The sequence below is a fragment of the Dama dama genome, chromosome 25 (genome assembly GCF_033118175.1).
Source record: "Dama dama isolate Ldn47 chromosome 25, ASM3311817v1, whole genome shotgun sequence".
NCBI lineage: Eukaryota > Metazoa > Chordata > Mammalia > Artiodactyla > Cervidae > Dama > Dama dama.
The window spans coordinates 8,868,847-8,881,955 of record NC_083705.1 but is presented as its reverse complement, the minus strand read 5'-3'; positions in this window follow the sequence as shown (position 1 = coordinate 8,881,955).

Below are 13,109 nucleotides of genomic sequence, written 5' to 3'. Positions count from 1 at the left end.
AATAGCTCACCAGTGCCCACCCAACCCCCCAAAACTGATGTGCTGGTTTGATTTGATTCCCAAGAACTGATCCACCCCTTCTGGCTACATTTCTCCCTTCCCATGGGAACAGCCTGGAGTTCCTTATCTCTAACTTGGCAACACAGAGCCAGAGGGCCCTTCCTTAAAGGCAGAAAAAACCATGTTCTTTCTCTTTTCTCCCATGATGGCATGGATTTCTACCTTCTCTAACTCCATATGATCTCTATAGAATGCTTTATGATGTCATATATTTATGATTTTTGAAAGAAATTTATTACATGTTTCAAAGGCCTTTTTAAACCAGTTTAGAATTAATGCAAAAATAAATAGAAATCATCAAAATTTCATTTTTCATTAACAGTCTGAAAATAAACCAAAAGACATTAAGTGTATATGTGTGTTTAAGTGCACGCAGAAATATATATACATATGTAGACTAATACACGTGTGTATATATGTGTATATATCTTTATATACACTTGTATAACTGTATATACACACATATACCTAAAATGTGTGTATGTGTATTTACTGAAGAAATAGATGCCACATTCATTTCTAAAAGCATATTCAGAGGATATCAAAATGATTCTGGCTGAAGAAAAAGGCCAGTGGAAATTCAGGTGAAATGTTCATGAGTTGTCATTACTTCATCTCTGTAATTTTGCACCTTTCTGTATAAACTTTAAGTATCTTATATAGCAGCACAGATACAAAATAGTTGTCCATATTTTCACAGTTGTAGTCTAATTTATGAAATTAGAGAGTAACTTTTCAGCTTCTTAATAGAAATAGCAAGTTTTGATATGAGTATACAGTACATAAAATATATATGGTGCTATTTAAAAATATTTGGTCTCTATTTCATTTTTTGCACCAGTATTAACACTAAAATATGTCCAGCTAGTGAGGTTTTTGTGATATCCTGATTCTAATGCAAGAGATAGTTATTTATAGACATTCATTTTTAAGAAAAGAAAATAAGTGAATAATAATCATGTTAACATTGTTATTCCCTGTGACAACATTTTATAAGTAAATTTAAAAATACATGATGTAAATTAGGAGATTCAACAATAAAACATTAACTTCCAGAAATTATGTGGGATGTGATATGTATTACATAAAAACACTTCCATCCATTCTGGGAGAGAAAATTAAAAGTTGCCAGAGAAAGAGCTAAAAAGCTTGTTTTCATAAATATGCATGGAAGATTTAGAATTAGCAAATAAATCATACACAAATTATGATCTACAGCAGCATTTTTCAGACTCAGGTCATACCCTATTGGCAGCTGTCATATAAATTTAGGAAGTTAAAACCAGCATTTTGGAGTAGGATAGGATAGCATAATAAGAAATCATGCACCGAGACACATGGCACAGACTCGAATTTAGGTCCTCTGAGCAGAACTGGAGGGTTCATGTCTTAGGAGATAAAGAGTTCCTGCAAGAGAGAGGTTTGAAAACACACTCTCTGTGGATGCCTTTCCTTCCTTGAAGAAATACAGGTTTCCCAGTATCCTGCGAACTGAGAGTCACACAGTGCTTGAAAAGTGCTCGCTTAGACATGAGTTTTCAATGGTAATTTCCTCTTGGGGCTGTAGCCAAACAGAGGGGTCCCACACCCCCTGGGAAAGGCAAAGCAATATCTAAATGTCTGTTCCATCCCGTTTTCTCTGTAGGAGAGCTCTAGTGAGCGTAAGTCTGTCTGGAAAATTCTTGGATCCTTTGGGGACACACCCTGTTTGTGAACCAGGATACCAGAATGAGGGGGCACAATTCGTGTTTCTCTCTGTGGGCCTTAAAGCAGTGTGGCCTAGCAACAGCTTGAAAATCCATCCAATTGCTCTTTTCTTGATTCTGAGAGAGCTAGATTTGCTCCATCCTTTTTGATTTCTGAAGCAAGTGGGTGAATTGCAACTCCCAGCTGTGGGCCTTTTTACAGTGGAATGCCACCTCGCAGAAGTGAGTATAGTGAGGGACCTAGCCCTCTTGGACACACTCTCGCAGCCTGCTTCCTCATGTGCAGTACCGGTATAACCTAGGAACGGCTTTGCAAGGCTTGGAAAGTGCAGGGAGACACATGGCCTTGACTCTGGAATTTAGTTCCTCTGAGCAGTACTGGAGGCCTCCCATCTGGGAAGCTAAACAGTTCCTGCAAGATAGAGGGTTGAAAATACACTCTCTTTTGATGCCTTTCTTTCTTTGAAGGAAGATATCTTTCCCTGCATTCTGTGAACTGAGAGTCACACACTGCTTGAAAAGTGCTTGCTTGGAGGTCATCTTTCAGGGGCACTTTCTCCTTGAGTCTGTGACAATAGGGAGGGGCAAACCAACTTCCAATGTCTGTTCCATCCCATTTTCCCAGCAGGAGAGGTCTAGTGAGCCTAGTTCTGTGGAAAATTCTTGGATCCTGCCGGGACACACCCTGTGTTTGAACCTGGATACCTGACCTACAGGGCACAATTCGCATTTTTCTCTCAGGGGGCCCTAAAGTGGTTCGGCCTAGCAACAGCTTGAAAATCCGTCCAATTGCTATTTTCTTACCTCTGACAGAGCTAGCTTTGCTCTACCTTTTGGGGTTTCTGAAGCAAGCGGATGGCTCACACCTTGTAGCTTTGAGCCTGTCACTGGAATGTCACCTCACACAGTTGACCACAGTAAGGCACTCAGCCCTTTCAGACACACCCCTGCTGCCAGCTTTCTCATGGTCAGTAGTGTTATGACCTAGGAATGTGTTTGCCAGACTCGGAAATTACAGGGAGACACACGGCCCTGACTCAGGAATTTAGGTCCTCTCAGCAGACCTGCTGGTCTCATGTTTTAGAAGCTCAAAATTTCCTGCAAGATAGAGGTTTGAAAATACACTCTCTGTGGATGTCTTTCCTTCCTCAAAGGAAGATAGCTTTCTTCACATTCTGCGACCTGAGAGTCACACTCTGCTTGAAAAGTGCTTGCTTGGAAGTCTATTTTCAGTGGCAACATCTCCTTGAGGCTGTGACCATAGGTAGGGGTCCCACACTCACAGGGAAAGGCAAAGCAACCTCCAAATGGCTGTTCCAACCAGTTTTCTCTGTAGAAGAACTCTAGGGAACAAAGGTCTGTCTGGAAATTTCTTGAATCACGAGGGGACACATCCCGTGTGTGAACCTGAATACCGGACCTAGGGTGCACAATTTGTATTTTTCTCTCTGGGTGCCATAAAGAGGTGTGGCCAGCAATTGCTTGAAAATCCATCCAATTACTTTTTTCTTACTTCTGACAGTGCAACCTTTGGTCCACCATTCAGGATTTCTGAAGCAAGCTGGTGGCTCACAACTCCTAGCCATGTGCCGATTTGCCATGGAAAGTTACCTCATCTAGGTAAGCACAGTATGGTACTCAGCACTCTCAGACACACACCTGAAGCTTGTTTTCTCATGAGCAGTCCTGGCATTACTCAGAAATGTGTTTACAAAGCTCAGAAAATGCTCAAAAACACACTGCCCTTGCTCTGAAATTTAGGTCCTCTGTACCAACCTAGAGGTCTCACATCTTAGTATCTAGACAGTTCCTGATATAGAGAGCCTGTTTCCTCATGAGCAGTCCTGGTATGACCAAGAAATGTGTTTACAAAGCTCAAAAAGTGCAGGAAAACACATTGCCCTGACTCTGGAAGTGAGGTCCTCTGGGCAAATATGGAGAATTCACATCTTTGAAGCTAGACAGTTCCTAATAGAGTCTTGAAAACACACTGTCTATGAATACATTTCCTTCCTCAATGGAATATAGGTTTCCAGCATTCCATGTCCATAGAGTCACATACTGCCTGAAAACACTTGTTGGAAGTCATTTTTCATTAGCAATTGCTCCTGATAGTGTGACCATAGGGAAGGCCACCAAACTCACAGGAAAAGGAAAAGCAACATCCAAAGGTCAGTTCCATCATGTTTTCTCTGTAGTGGAGATTCAGTGTGCCTAGGTCTGTCTGGAAAATTCTTGGATCCTGAGTGGACACATCCTGGGTGTGAACATGGACAGTGGACCTTGGTGGCCAAATTCACCTTTCTCTCTCAGTTGGCCAAAAACAGTACAGCATAACAACTACCTGGAAATGCATTTAGCTGCTGGTTTCTTACTTCTGGCAGTGATCGCTTGGTACACCCTTTGGGATTTCTGAAGCAAGTAAGCAGCTAGCAACTCGTAGCCGCTGGCCCATTTACAGTGGAATGCTACATCATCTTGATAAGTGCAGCATGGCACCCAGCAATCTCAGAAACCCTCCTGCAGCCTGTTTTTTCTTAAGGGCACTTCTGGTATGACCTAGGAATGTGTTTACAATGCTCAGAAAGTGTTCAGTTCCGTTCAGACGCTCAGTTGTATCTGACTCTTTGAGACCCCATGAATAGAAGCACACCAGGCCTCCCTGTCCATTACCAGCTCCTGGAGTTTACTCAAACTCATGCCCATCGAGTTGGTGATGCCATCCAGCCATCTCATCCTCTGTCATCCCCTTCTCCTCCTGCCCCCAAGCCCTCCCAGCATCAGGGTCTTTTCCAGTGAGTCAACTCTTCACATCAGGTGGCCAAAGTACTGGAGTTTCAGTTTCAGCATCAGTCTTTCCAATGAACACCCAGGACTGATCTCCTTTAGGATGGACTGGTTGGATCTCCTTGCAGTCCAAGGGACTCTCAAGAGTCTTCTCCAACACCACAGTTCAAAAGCATCAATTCTTCAGTGCTCAGCTTTCTTCATAGTCCAACTCATACATCCATACATGACCACTGGAAAAACCATAGCCTTGACAAGATGGACCTTTGTTGGCAAAGAAATGTCTCTGCTTTTTAATATGCTATCTAGGTTGGTCATAACTTTCCTTCCAAGAAATAAGCGTCTTCTAATTTCATGGCTGCAATCAACACCTGCAGTGATTTTGGAGCTCCCCAAAATAAAGTATGACACTGTTTCTACTGTTTCCCCATCTATTTTTCATGAAGTGATGGGACCAGATGCCATGATCTTAGTTTTATGAATGTTGAGCTGTAAGCCAACTTTTTCACTCTCCTCTTTCACTTTCATCAAGAGGCTTTTTAGTTCCTCTTCACTTTCTTCCATAAGGGTGGTGTCATCTGCATATCTGAGGTTATTGATGTTTCTCCTGGCAATCTTGATTCCAGCTTGTGCTTCTTCCAACCCAGTGTTTCTCATGATGTACTTGGCATATAAGTTAAATAAGCAGGGTGACAATATACAGCCTTGACGTACTCCTTTTCCTATTTGGAACCAATCTGTTGTTCCATGTCCAGTTCTAACTGTTGCTTCCTGACCTGCACACAGGTTTCTCAAGAGGCAGGTCAGGTGGTCTGGTAGTCCCATCTCTCAGAATTTTCCACAGTTTATTGTGATACACACAGTTAAAGGCTTTGGCGTAGTCAATAAAGCAGAAATAGATGTTTTTCTGGGACTCTATTGCTTTTTCAATGATCCAGCAGATGTTGGCAGTTTGATCTCTGGTTACTCTGCTTTTTCTAAAACCAGCTTGAACATCTGGAAGTTCACGGTTCATGTATTGCTGAAGCCTGGCTTGGAGAATTTTGAGCATTACTTTACTAGCGTGTGAGATGAGTGCAATTGTGCAGTAGTTTGAGCATTCTTTGCTCTTGCCTTTCTTTGGAATTGGAATGAAAACTGACGTTTTCCAGTCCTGTGGCCACTGCTGAGTTTTCCAAATTTGCTGACCTATTGAGTACAGCACTTTCACAACATCATCTTTTAGGATTTGAAATAGCTTAACTGGAATTCCATCACCTCCACTAGCTTTGTTCGTAGTTATGCTTTCTAAGGCCCACTTGACCTCACATTCCAGGATGTTTGGCTCTAGGTGAGTGATCACGCCATCGTAATTATCTGGGCCATGAAGATCTTTCTTGTACAGTTCTTCTGTGTATTCTTGCCACCTCTTCTTAATAGCTTCTGCTTCTGTTAGATCCATAGCATTTCTGTCCTTTATTGAACCCAATCTTCGCATGGAATGTTCCCTTGGTATCTCTAATTTTCTTGAAGAGATCTCTAGTCTTTCCCATTCTGTTGTTTTTCTCTATTTCTTTGCATTGATCAGAGTAAGGCTTTCTTATCTCTCCTTGCTATTCTTTGGAACTCTGCATTCAAATGGTGCAGGCTGTGACGGACCATGCAGAAGCATGGCCATGAGGAGCTACCTCTCGCCCAAGGTCAGAGGCAGTGGCTAAGGGGAGCCACCCCATGTCCGAGGCCAGGGGCAGCGGTCGAGAGGAGCTACCTCACGCCTGAGGTCAGGGGAGGTGGCTGAGATGAGCTACCCCATGCCCAAGGTCAGGGGCTGTGGCCAAGAGGAGCAATCCCATGTCCAAAGAGCAGCAGCTGCACGGGCGCAGGAGGACCGAGAGGAGCTACTCCACATTCAAGGTCAGGAGGGGCGGCCTGAGGAGATACCCATTGTCCAAGGTAAGGAGGAGGGGCTGCGCTTTGCTGGAGCAGCTGTAAAGAGATACCCCACGTCCAAGGTAAGAGAAACTCAAGTAAGATGGTAGGTGTTCTGAGAGGGCATCAAAGGGCAGACACTGAAATCATAATCACAGAAATCTAGCCAATCTGATCACATGGACCATAACCTTGTCTAACTCAATGAAACTGAGCCATGACGTGTGGGGCCACCCAAGACGGACGGGTCATGGTGGAGAGGTCTGACAGAATGTGGTCCACTGGAGAAGGGAATGGCAAACCACTTCAGTATTCTTGCCTTGAGAACCCCATGAACAGTATGAAAAGGCAAAATGATAGGATACTGAAAGAGGAACTCCCCAGGTCGGTAGGTGCCCAATATCCTACTGGAGCTCAGTGGAGAAATAACTCCAGAAAGAATGAAGGGATGGAGCCATAGCAAAAACAATACCCAGTTGTGGATGTGACTGGTGATAGAAGCAAGGTCCGATGCTGTAAAGAGCAATATCGCATAGGAACCTGGAATGTTAGGTCCATGAATCAAGGCAAATTGGAAGTGGTCAAACAGGATATAGCAAGAGTGAATGTCGACTTTCTAGGAATCAGCAAATTACAATGGACAGGAATGGGTGAATTTAACTCAGATGACCATTATATCTACTACTGTGGGCAGGAACCCCTTAAAAGAAATGGATAGCCATCATGGTCAACAATAGAGTCCAAAATATGGTACTTGGATGCAATCTCAGAAAGTGTAGGGAAATACAATGCTCTGACTCTGGAATTTGGGTCCTCAGGGCAAACCTGGAAGTCTCACATCTTTGAGTCTATACAGTTTGTGATACACAGAGGCCTGATAAAACACTCTCTGTTGATGCCTTACCTTCCTGGATGGAACATAATTTTCCCAGCTTTTTGTGTGCTCAGAGTTACACACTGCTTGAAAACACTTGTTGGAAGTAATTTTTCAGTAGCAACTTCCCCTGATGTTGTGACCTTAGGGAAGACCGCCACACTCACAGGAAAAGGCAAAGGATCATCCAGACGTCTGCTCAATCACGTTTTCTTGATAGGAGCGATCCATTCAACCTAACTGTCTAGAATACTCATGGATACTGTTCCTACACACCCTATGTTTGAACCTGGATACCGGACCTTGGCAGCAAAATTTGCATTTTTTTCTCAGTTGGCCCTAAAACGGTTAGACCTAGTTACTGCCTGAAAATGCATCTAATTGCTGTTTTCTTACTTCTGACAGTGATAGTGTTGGTACACCCTTTGGGGTTTATGAATCAAGCAGGAGGCTCTCCACTCCAAGCCACTGGCCCCTTTCCAGGGAGATGTCATCTCATCTAGGTTAGCACAATATGTCACCCAGCACTCTGAGACACACTCTTGCAGCCTGACTTTTCATGGTCAGATCTGGTATGATCTAGGAATGTGTTTACAAATCTCAGAAAGTGGTGGGAAACACACTGCCCTGACTTTGGTATTTAGGTCCTCTGGGAAACTTGGAGGACTCACATGTTTGAATCTAGACAGTTCATGACAGGTAGAGGCCTGATAACATATTCTCTCGAGATGCCTTTCCTTCCTCAAAGGAATATAGCTTTCTCAGCATTCTGTGTGCTGAGTGTCACACACTGCTTGGAAAAGCTTGTTGGAGGTCATTTTTCATTAGCAATTTCCCCTGGAGGTGTGACTGTAGGGAAGGCGCCACACTCACAGGTAAATTCAAAAGCACTTCCAAACATCTGTTCAATCACGTTTTCTTGGTAGGGGCCATCCATTCAACGTAAGTCTATCTAGAAAATTCGTGGACACTGTGGGGAAACACCTATGTTTGAATCTGGATACCAGACTTTGGTGTTAAAATATGCATTTTTCTCTCACTTGGCCCTAAAACAGTGCAGCCGAGCAACTGCTTGAAATTCCACCTGAATGCTGTTTTCTTCCTTCTGACAATGCTAGCTTTGGTTCACCCTTTGGGATTTCTGCAGCACGTGAATGACTTGCAACTCCTAGCTGCAGGCCCATTTCCAGTGGAATGACACCTCATCTATGTGACCACAGTATTTCACCCAGCACACTCTGATACACTCCCTCAGCATCCTTCCTTAGGAGCAGACCTGGTATGACTTAGGAATGCATTTAGAAGTCTCAGAAAGTGCAGCAAGACACACTGTCTTGACTCTGGAACTTAGGTCCTTTAAGCAGGCCTGAGCTCTCACATCTTAGAAGCTGAACAGTTCCTGCTATAAAAAACACACTCTCTGTTGATGCCTTTCCTTCATTGAAGGAACATAACTTTCCCAATGTACTGTGTGCTGAGAGTCACACACTGCTTGAAAACGTTTGCTTGGAGTTCATTTTTCAGTCGCAATTTCCCCTGAGACTGTGACAGTAGGGAAGCGCCCACAATCACAAGACAAGCAAGCAAGCATCCAAATGCCTGTTCTATCACGTTTTCTCTGTTAGAGAAGTCCAGTGAACCCAGGTCTATCTGGAAAAGTTTGGATCCTGTGGGGTCACATCCTGAGTGTGAACCTGAATACAGGACAAAATTCACCTTATTCTCTCAGTTGGCACTAAAACGGTTTGGCATAGCAACTGCTTGAATATCCATCCAGTACTTGTTTTCTTATTTCTGACAGTGACAGATTTGGTCCACCCATGTAATTTCTGATGCAAGCAGTCCGCTTGCCACTTCTATCTGGTGGTCCCTTTCCTGTGAAATGTCACATAATGTAGGTAGCACCACATGGCACCCAGATCTCTCAGACACACTCCGACAGCCTGTTTCCTCATTGGCAGTCCTGGTATGACCTAGGAATGTATTTACAAGGCTCAGAGATTGTATGGAAACACATGCCCTGACTCGGGATGTTAGGTCATCTGGGCAAGACTGGAAGTCTCACGTCTTACAATCTAGACAGTTCCTAATAGATAGAGGCCTGGAAACACACTCTCTGTTGATTCCTTTCCTTACTCAAGGGGCCATTGCTTTCCCAACATTTTAGGGCCAACCTAGAGGAAAATGTGAATTTTCCCACCAAGGTCCATTACCCAGGTTCACACGCAGGATGTGTCCCCACAGCACTGAAGAATTTTCAAGACAGACCTAGGCTAACCCTAACCCTAACCCTAACCCTAACCCTAACCCTAACCCTAGGATCTCTCCTACAGAGAAACATGATGGAACAGACGTTTGGATGATGTTTTGCCTTTTCCTGTGAGTGTGGTGGACTTCCCTATGGTCAAACCATTAAGGGAAATTGCTACTGAAAAATGACTTCCAGGCAAGCATTTTCAAGCAGTATGTGACTCTCAGCACACAGAATGCTGGGAAAGCTATGTTCATTCGAGGAAGGAAAGGCATCAATAGAGAGTGTGTTTTCAGGCCTCTATCTATCAGGATCTGTCTATATTCTAAGATGTGAGATCTCCAGGCTTGTCCAGAGGACCCATCTTCCAGAGTCTGGGCAGTGTTTCCCTGCAAATTCTGAGCCTTGTAAGCACATTCCAAGATCACTCAGGAATGCCCATGATGAAACAGGCTATGGAAGAGTGTCTGTGTATGCTGTGTTTCATTCTGTCCTTACCAAATGAACTGACATTCCACTGGAAATGGGCCAGGGACTAGGAGTTATGAACCGCCTGTTGCTTCAGAAATCCAGAAAGGTGGAACAAAGCTATCATTGTCAGAAGTAAGAAAACAGGTATTAAATGAACTTTCAAGCAGTTGTTAGGCCACAACGTTTTAAGCCCAATGGAGAGAATAATGCAAATTTTGCCACCAAGATCCGCTATCAAGATTCACATTCAGGATGTGTCCCTGCAGTATCCAAGAATTTTCCAGATAGGACTAGGCTCACTATATCTCACCCACAGAGCAAATGTGATGGAACAGACATTTGAATGTTGTTCCCTTTTACTGTGTTTGTGGGGCTTTCCCTCCAGTCACATCTTCAGGGGAAATTCTTAGTGATAAATGACCTCCAAGCAAGTGTGTGACACTCAGGAAGCAGAATGTTGGGAAAACAATGTTCCTTCAAGGAAAGAAAGGCATCAGCAGAGAATGAATTTTCAGTCCTTTATCTATCAAGAATTGTCTAGATTCTAAGATGTGAGACCTCCAGTCTTACCCTGAGGACCTAACTTGCAGAGTCAGGGCAGTGTGTTTCCCTGCACTAGCCCAGGCTTTTAACCACCTTCCTACATCATCCCAGAACTGCCCATGAGGAAACAGGCTGCAAGAATGTGTTCAGACTGCTGGGTGCCATACTGTTGTTACCCAGGTGAGGTGACATTCCATTGCAAATAGGCCATCAGCAGCACTTGCGAGCCGCCTTCTTGCTTCTGAAATCCCAAAGGTGGGTCAAAAGCGATCACTGTTAGAAGTAAAAAAAAAAAGCAATTGTATGGATTTTCTAGCAGTTGCAAATTTGGCCATCAAGGTCCGGTATCCACTGTCAGACTCAGGCGGTCACTCTGCTGTATCTACCCATATTTCACAAAGACTTAGGCTCACTGGCTGCTCCTATAGAGAAAATGTGATGGAACAGATGTTTGGATCTTGGATTGCCTTACCCTGTGAGTGTGGGGGACATCCTTACTGTCACAACATCATAAGAAATTGCTACTGAAAAATGACCTGCAAGCAAACGGTTTCAAGCAATGTGTGACTCTCAGTTCACAGAATACTGGGAAAGTACTGTTTCTTCAAGGAAGGAAGGGTATCAACAGAGAGTGTGTTTTCAGGCCTCTATCTATGAAGAACTGTCTTGATTCTAACAAGAGAGACCTCCAGCCTTCCCAGAGAACCGAACTTCCAGAGTCAGGGCAGTGTCTTCCCTGCCCTTTAAATGCTTTGTAAACATATTCCTAGGTCACACCGGGACTGTCCATGAGGACACAAACTGTGGGAGTGTGTCTGAGTATATAGAGGGGCCATTATGTGCTTACTTAGATAAGGTGACATTCCACTGGAAATAGACCCGTGACTAGGAGTGGTGATCTGCTTGCTTGCTTCAGAAATCCCAAAGGGTGAACCAAAGTTATTGCTCTTCAAAGTAAGAAAACAGCAATTAGATGGATTTTCAAGCAGGTGCCAGGCCACACAGTTTTAGGACAAACCGAAAGAAAAATGTGAATTTTGCCACCAGTTCCGGTATCCAGGTTCACACTTAGGATGTGGTCCTGCAGTATACACGATTTTCCAGACAGACCTAGGTTCTCTGGATCACTCCTAGGGACAAAATGTGATGCAACAGAAGTTTGGATGTTGGTTTACCTTTTCCAGTGAGTGTGGGGGCCTTCCCTAAGGTTATACTGTCAGAGGAATTTTCTACTGAAAAATGACCTCCAAAGAGTGTTTTCAAGCAGTGTGTGACTCTCAGCACAGAGAATGCAGGGAAAAGTATGTTTCTTCAAGGAAGAAAAGGCATCAACAGAGAGTGTGTTATTAGGCCTATATCTATTAGGAACTGTCTAGAATCTAACATTGACCTCCAGGCTTGTCCAGGGGACCTAACTACCAGAGTCAAGGCACTGTTTTTCCTGCACTTTCCAAGCCTCCCAAAGACATCCTAGGTCATATAGGGACTGCCCATGAGGAAACAGACTGTAGGAGAGTGTCTGAGAGTGTATGGTACCAATACTGTGCTTACCTAGATGAGATAACATTCCCCTGGGAATGGGCCAGCGGCTAGGAGTGGTGAGTCGCCTGCTCGATTCAGAAATCCCAAAGGGTGGACCAAAGCTATCATTGTCAGAAGGAAGAAAACAGCAATTGGATGGATTTCCAAGCAGTTGCAAGGCCGTAGCATTTTCCCAAATCAAGAGAAAAAATGTTATTTTTGCCCCCAAAATCCGGTATCCACGTACAGACTCAGGATGTCTCCATGCAGTATCCACAAAGTTTCCCGACAGAACTAGTCTCAGTGGATCGATCCTACTGAGAAAATGTGATGGAACAGAGGTTTGGATGCTAATTTGTCTTTCTCTATGAATGGGGAGTGCGGCATCCCCATGGTCACACCATCAGGGGAAAGTGCTACTGAAAAATGACCTCCATGCCAGCATATTCAAGCCGTGTGTGTCTCTCTGCACACAAAATGTTTGGAAAGTTATGTTCTTTCAAGAAAAGAAATGCATCAACAGAGAGTGCTTTCAGCCCTCTATCTATCAGGAATTGTCTACATTCTAAGTCGTGAGACCTTCAGTCTTTCCTAGGGATCCTAACACCCAGAGTCAGGGCAGTGTGTTTCCATGAACTTTTCAAGCCTTGTAAACACTTTCCAAATATATGCTGGGACTGCTCCTGAAGAAACAGGCTGCACGAGTGTATCCGAGTGTGTTGGGCAGCATACTGTGCTTACCTGCATGAGGTGCCAATACAATGGAAATCGGCTAGTGGCTGGAGTGGTGAGCAACCTGCTTGCTTCAGAAATTCCAAAGGGTGGACAAATCTATCCCTGTCAAAAGTAAGAAAACAGCAATTGGATGGATTTTCAAGGATTTGCTATGCTGCACCATTTTAGAACCAATGTGGTCCCAAAATGAGTGTGGGAGATAAAAATGAGAATTTTGCCACCAAGTTCATATATACAAGTTCACACTCATGAT